Source organism: Helicoverpa armigera, chromosome 16, assembly GCF_030705265.1.
Source record: "Helicoverpa armigera isolate CAAS_96S chromosome 16, ASM3070526v1, whole genome shotgun sequence".
In the NCBI taxonomy this organism is placed as follows: Eukaryota; Metazoa; Arthropoda; class Insecta; order Lepidoptera; family Noctuidae; genus Helicoverpa; species Helicoverpa armigera.
This window is the reverse complement of record NC_087135.1, coordinates 1,711,303-1,718,236: the sequence shown is the minus strand read 5'-3', so window position 1 is coordinate 1,718,236 and position 6,934 is coordinate 1,711,303.

Sequence of the window (6,934 nt, the reverse complement as noted above, 5' to 3'; positions counted from 1 at the left end):
CATTTATATTTTACACGTTTTCTAAAACCCATAACTAGCTTATGTCAATAAGCTAACTAGTATTTGCAGCCATCGTACCGATATTCCATAATTTTACTATATGATATATTTCGTTTTCCTTCATCACTAGGAATAATATTAAAGTAAACGTTAAGGGACCCTAAAGAAGAAACCAGACAATAACTAGTATCTATTAAAAGTTCAGGTATAATTAAATGCTGTTGACTATTCATATGATGCGTTTTAGTCATGCTATCGGCCGACCTATTGAACTGAACCGAAAAGTAAACAATTAAAGAATTCTTTCAGCAACAAAAGTCAATTCATCATCTGCCTAGGCTTTTCCCAACTATGTTGGGGTCCATCCAGTCTAAATGGATGTAGCTGAGTATTAGTATTTTACAAGGAGCGACTGCCTATTTGATGTCCTCAACCCAACACTCCCAAGTAAGACTGGTCGTCAGACTTACTGGCTTCTGACTGAGCAAAAAAGTTTATTGAACGCTCTTAAAGTTACAAAACACCTTGATACTGAAATCTACCATAAGTAGCTATTATGACTACGGAAGAAAATAAACAAACAAAAAATCTGAGCAGGTTCTTAGTACTTCTGGCATCTATGACTCAAAAATGGCTGATATTTTTAAAAGGTGGTTTAAATCCACGACATCATTTTTTTCATTATTGTTCCTCCTAGCCGATTAACGGCCCAAGCGGCTGTTCTCATTAAGGAGATTAGTCAACTGTGCAGGTCATAATATAACTCGCATTAACTTTCATTCCGTACTCTCCGATGCACGGGTGTATCAATCACCAACTTCCAGGTTCCGGGCTCTTATATGAAAATTTCTAAAACCCACAAGGCGACGTTCGCCCAATCGAGAATCCCTAGACGGGCACCGAACCCGACACCTCATGCATAGCAGCCGACAGCTAGACCAAAGAGCTTCCTATTGACTGTCTCGGCATGGTTTCGCTGTAACGATATTCATGCGAACTAATTGCAATGTCAATTTGGTGCCTGTAAAATGTGTCTGTGTCTCAGGGCCACGTATGATCGTTATTGACGTCAATCCCTGAAGTCTAGAAATCTACATAATTGATTAAAATAGATGCATTGTTTGCGTCCACATTGACGAGCAATCACCTATAACTGTAACATTACTTTTCAAAAATAAAATGCGACCAAAATGCAATTTGAATACAATGATAACAATTAATTAATTAGTCAATTATTGAATCTATTTTAAGCAGTACTTAATTATTTTTATTGTAATGGTGTATTTTTGTAAGTCCTGTTATGATTGTTCATCTTAAATCTATCAAATGAAGTACGAGGTCCGTTTTTTACTTAACTATATGGATCATCATTCATCTGCTGTCGTTTGAACAACTTTAGCAATCGTTACGGATAGTTAGAAGCCAGCACCGGGATAAAATATAACCTAGGTATATTAACTTACCTTACTTTAACCTTCGCTTTCTAATGGTGAAAGTCGGTCCAGTAGTTTTTGAGTTTATCCATTACAAACAAAGTTTTCCTCTTAATAATATCAGTATAGATTAAGCATTGGAAACAATCAGAAAATATAAAAATCTCTTTTGAGTAATTTCTCAGCATTATTCAGTACGAGTTCTATTCCTCAGTAAATAAGTATTTTTTGTGCGTGTAAACCAATTTCTTCAAGGTTTCCTTGTGTTTAGGTTGAGAGATTTTGTAAGTCCTAAGGGAGATTTGCCAATTTGCTACGAAAGTTCGGCTAGCGGCTTCATCTAAATATCGAAAAAAATACATGAATAGATATTCAGAAGCGACAGCAGCTCTTGGAATATTTATATAATGTGTACTATATAGATACTTATGTGTACCTACTATAAATATCTAATATTTATTTTTATAAATGTGGTCCTGGTTGCTAGGTTAGTATCTATGAAAAGCAAGTATTTAGAACGAAGCCGCCGTAGGTTTTAGAAACAACAGGTTTGTGGTAATTTCATGTTTCTCAAGGGTACGTCATAGTCATAATTTAGGGAGTTGAAAAGCAAAAATCACAAAGAATCATACTCGAGTTATCATAGCAACATTATTCACGAAGGAACTATGGTATTCCTACATAAATATGACGCCTAACGCACCTCATACCGTGCATCCTCAACAGGACATGCAGTGAAAGCCGACGGAAACCTGCAGACACAAAATCAGTCCTCATCAAATCTAGTCAGTCACGCCCTCCCGACACAACGCGATGCTAGTTTCCATAATATAACTTTGTTTTCTATGACTCACATCAGTAGTTCGCTTGAATTTGGATAGATGGCGCTGTTCTCAAAAGGTTAGGGGATGTGTAGGTTTTTGGCGTTATCTTGATTGAATAAATTCAGATTAGTTAAATATTGAAGTGAAAGATGATTTAATTTATTAAACGAATTAATGATACTTATTCAACATTACCTAATTCGACCTCTTTTCCTTTTAAATAAATGATTGTATTCTGACAACTCTTAAACAAAATTCGAAATTCATACTTCTATGTAGCTATTATCCACTCAAGCGTCCGAGGTGATACCAGTCACCAAAAAAATTCTTGCCTTAAGCGTTCATGGTGACTACAGTATCCGAACGACATCGTTCAGTTTAAACGTGTACAGCGCTATAGCTAGGTGGTATTAATATAGTTGATTGATACTAGATGGCGCGTTATTAAATTTGTCATCCGTGAGTTGTGTTTTTTTCTGTGCAATGGCAACAATAAATTTATAAAAAAATATATTGAACTGACAGTTCGTCGTTTTTGACAAGTGACTTTTTTGTGTGTGGAGCTCTTGACAAAAATATGGTAAGTTTCTTGTTTTATACCTTATTTAGATTGTTATTTTATATCAAAATAAACGTGAAGAAATTTCCTTTACGAAATATGTATTTTTACGACAATTTCAAAACGTTTACATAGTATAATTTAGTTGGAAAAGTTATACGATCACTACACGATCATCGTTTGATACTTTTCTATTGTTTACAGTGTATTCTAAATGGTTATTTTTGTTAAATAAATGCAAAATATACGAGAATCGTTCACCATTAGCACGTTAATGGCCATTTACAAACGAAATACATTGAGATGGGGTCTAAAATGATTAAAATGTTAAGACGTTATTCATGATTTTAGTGTTGGTGAGCCGACTCCCCTTGGACTGATCTACTTACAACGTAAATAATGGTTTGTTCACACGGAGCGTTTTATGATCAATTTGGGAATGTTTTGTGGTTTTTGGCTTTGTTTATGTATCTACTTATAGGTGATGGCATGTTTATTTCGTTTTCGTTTTTCATTATCAAAGAATGAAAAATACCTAAAATTACAGTTTTACAGTGTATTTATTTTACTGTAATATCAATAACCGCTTTCTTTTTTTCTATTTAACATAATAAAAAATTATATGTAATAAAATTATATAAAAGTAAACATGTTTGCTCAATAAACATACCGAACAGTAATATGCGTGTTGCATTAAAACAACCTCGTCGTGTGAACACGCTATTAGCCGGGCGGCCATCTTGTCACATTTTTACGTCGCCCGAGGCCCAGTGACCGCTTGAGAAACACTTAACTTTGTTTATTTTTTCATGACAGAAAACTAATTATTTATATTAAGATATTGGTATCATTTTAAAGAGTATATCCTGTTCTAATATAATAAAAAAACATTGTTACCAGTAATCACTATATTTTTCTTATAAAACTCGGAATAAAAAAAAAATACGATATTTTTTTGATATCCTCAACTTTATACTTTATTATCATCCTATAATATTAATTAAAGTAATTTACTTTTAATCAAATTAAATTTGACGTTCTTTTAGCTTTCCGTGAGTATTTTTTATTCGAATCTAGCTATTGTAGTTTTTCAGTAGTAATCGATTTTGTTGAGAGAGTCTCGCTTGGTCGTAAAAAAGGAATTGACATTTCATGCGCGGACAGGTGGGCCGAGAATCACCGCGCGGCTTGGACGCTTGAGTGGTTATAAACCCCTGAGAGTACTGAGACACAACTAGCAATATTGCAAAAGGAGATCGAATATCTCCCAAAGAGACTGGAGTCCACTCCAATGCTCTTTTACCGTCGTTTTACGGCCGCACCTTCACGTGACTACTATACTCACAATCCGTGACTATTAATAAGAACAGCTGGGTTAACCATAGCGCTCGTGATCACCATATATGGATAATAGGAAGATAATAATTAATTACCGAGGTAATATACACAATAAACAAATAAATACACACAATAAACATTTTCGTTGTAAAACTGCTGGCATATTTTTAGACGAAGTTTGACAGCTTAGCAAGGAACTGGCTTAAGTCTTTCTAAAGTAGTTTCTGTTAAAAAATAAGATAGATTTTAAGTAAGTGTAAAACATACTAATCATGATTTTATTAATTTGTTTGAATAAGACAGAGCCTTGTTGGAGTTTCCTGTAGGTAATATTAGCTTAAAAATGCGCTCTAGCTTCTAATGTGTACTCATTTGTAGTATTTTTATTTATTTCTTCAGTGCACTTTCAAGACTGAACACGATTATCGTACTGATCTTTTAATTTGAGAATTTATGGTTTTTGTGCTTAATTTGCATTTGAAATGATACATATGACGGCGATGCCTATAATATCAACTGAACGTCATATCTAAATTAAAAACATAGGTACTACTTATTATAATATATTTATAACTTACCATGATACTAGTTCTGTCTCATCCAGGTATTAATTTTCCCATTTTAACACGTTTATATTAGCTTCACTTGTATGTAAAAAAATCTTGGAATCTTAATTTGACCCACTTACCGGTCTTCGATTAAGATGAAATTTTGCACACGCTTTGAGTTCTGATGACAGTACATAATATGGTAAGCGTGTTTTTTAGTTATTGTAACTATTAATTTTTGTGGTTAAGTGCCAATTAATTACGTAAGACGAGAACTTATCAAGACTCCGTTTGCCATCAGACTGTGTCTGCGATGTATGATACATAGACGGTTGTTTTCACAGTTATTTTTGTTACCGTTGCACAATTACATTAAAAACTATGCAGAATAAAATAAATATTTAAGCGTGAAACAGTAGGTCCCGACTGTCTTTGAACATCCTTGGCAGTCGATACGGGTATCAGAAGCCAGTAAGTTTGACGCCGCCCGGGTAAATGGTTTGAGGAGGTGAAATAGGGCAGTCGCTTCTTGTAAAACACTAGTAATTACTTACTGGTGAGACTGTAAGCCGACCCCAACATAGTTGGGAAAAGGCTCGGAAGATGATGTATCTTTAAGTGTACCTGTACAAAAATCTTGACTTTTTGCTCGTTTTATTGGCTACGGATCATAATATATGCACCTTTTGTCCGCAACTCCAACTTTCTCATGGCCGCTTCTATTTAGGTCAACAAAATTCTCAATTCATTACATACCTACATAAATACAAACAGACCCGCGATAAAGGCCGTTGCTCACTTGCCCAGCCTCCTAGCGGCTCTATAAATCCCGGAGACATTAACTGCAGGCACTTAATTAGGTAGATCCGGGGGCTGCAAGTGGTCACATAATATTGTCAAAGAGTAGATGTTGGTGGCAGATCCGGCGGTTGTCACGTCGGTCTTAATGGTGCCAAAAATAATGATGTTCTAGTAAATAAAGTAACTGTAATAAAAAAAAGTTGCATTGCATTTATCTCGGAATGAGAAACTGATCTAAAACATTTTTTTTACAATTTTTTTCTTTGAATTTTTGACCCTTAACTAGATGATTTAATGATTTCAGGACTTTTCAATGAAAATACAATTACAAAAAATATATTATTTTCAATTTTGTTGATGCCCAATTCTTGCTTATTATACAATTAATTTTCGACCATCAAATAATATTTTAATTGAACCTTTCTCTGAGCGTCAAACTACTTATAGGCAAAATAGTAGCATCGAAATATTACTAACTTCTATGGCCTCATCTGAAATCCCTAGAGGCTAGCTTTGAGCAGTAATTTCACCGTAAGTAGGTGGCTACAGGTTGAGATTAGTCAACGTTATTGTTATGTAAATATATTATTTATTGCTCTTGCAACAATGGCTGTTTGTAAGTGTACTTGGAAACTATTAATTAGCATGTTAATAGAGTGGTCACTTGTTTGTTATGAATGGGGTGAATGATAAATGTGACACTTTTGACAAAGATGACTAAGGTTAACGAAACTTATTAAAATTTTAAGCTAATTTTATCTTGATCATATGTGTTAAGTTTATATGGTATTTTTGCTATTGTATGAAGTTCAGTCTATACCGAAATATTGCTCTCATATTATGAGACCAAAATAACAGTACTTAATTTTTCAGTCCAGCCTAGGATGCCGTGTATCTACTGTTTAACCAGGTATTATATAGTAAAAATAAGTAGTGGCTCAAATATTGCTTAGGCAGGGATTTCAACTTCATGTAAGTAGGATATTATATTATTTTTGTGATTTATATTATTTTCTATGAGCTCAATTACAGTATCTTATTCCAACAGATGTCACCTGATAATACTAGGACACTATCGTTCCACGTAGTTTAACAGCAAGCCACTCGCACAAGATCTAGCAAGGACAATAGTCGAGCAATTACCGGTATCTAGCCGGTGTGTACTTAGAACAAACACCACCGTTCTACGAACGTGTAAAGTCGGGAACACATGAATTAGCGAATGCGAATTGTGAGACCGAAAATTAGCTCTGTTTGTTAGCATTAAAATGAGAGTTAGACTCCATTTTGGGCAGTTGGGATGCAATAAAGGGAGATTAAACATTCCATCATCATTTGCGTAATCTTTACAACAAAGAGCGAATGCCTATATGAGCATCTCAACCCAGTTACCATGGCGCCCCAGCACCCTTAGTAAGACTGGTTTTCGGA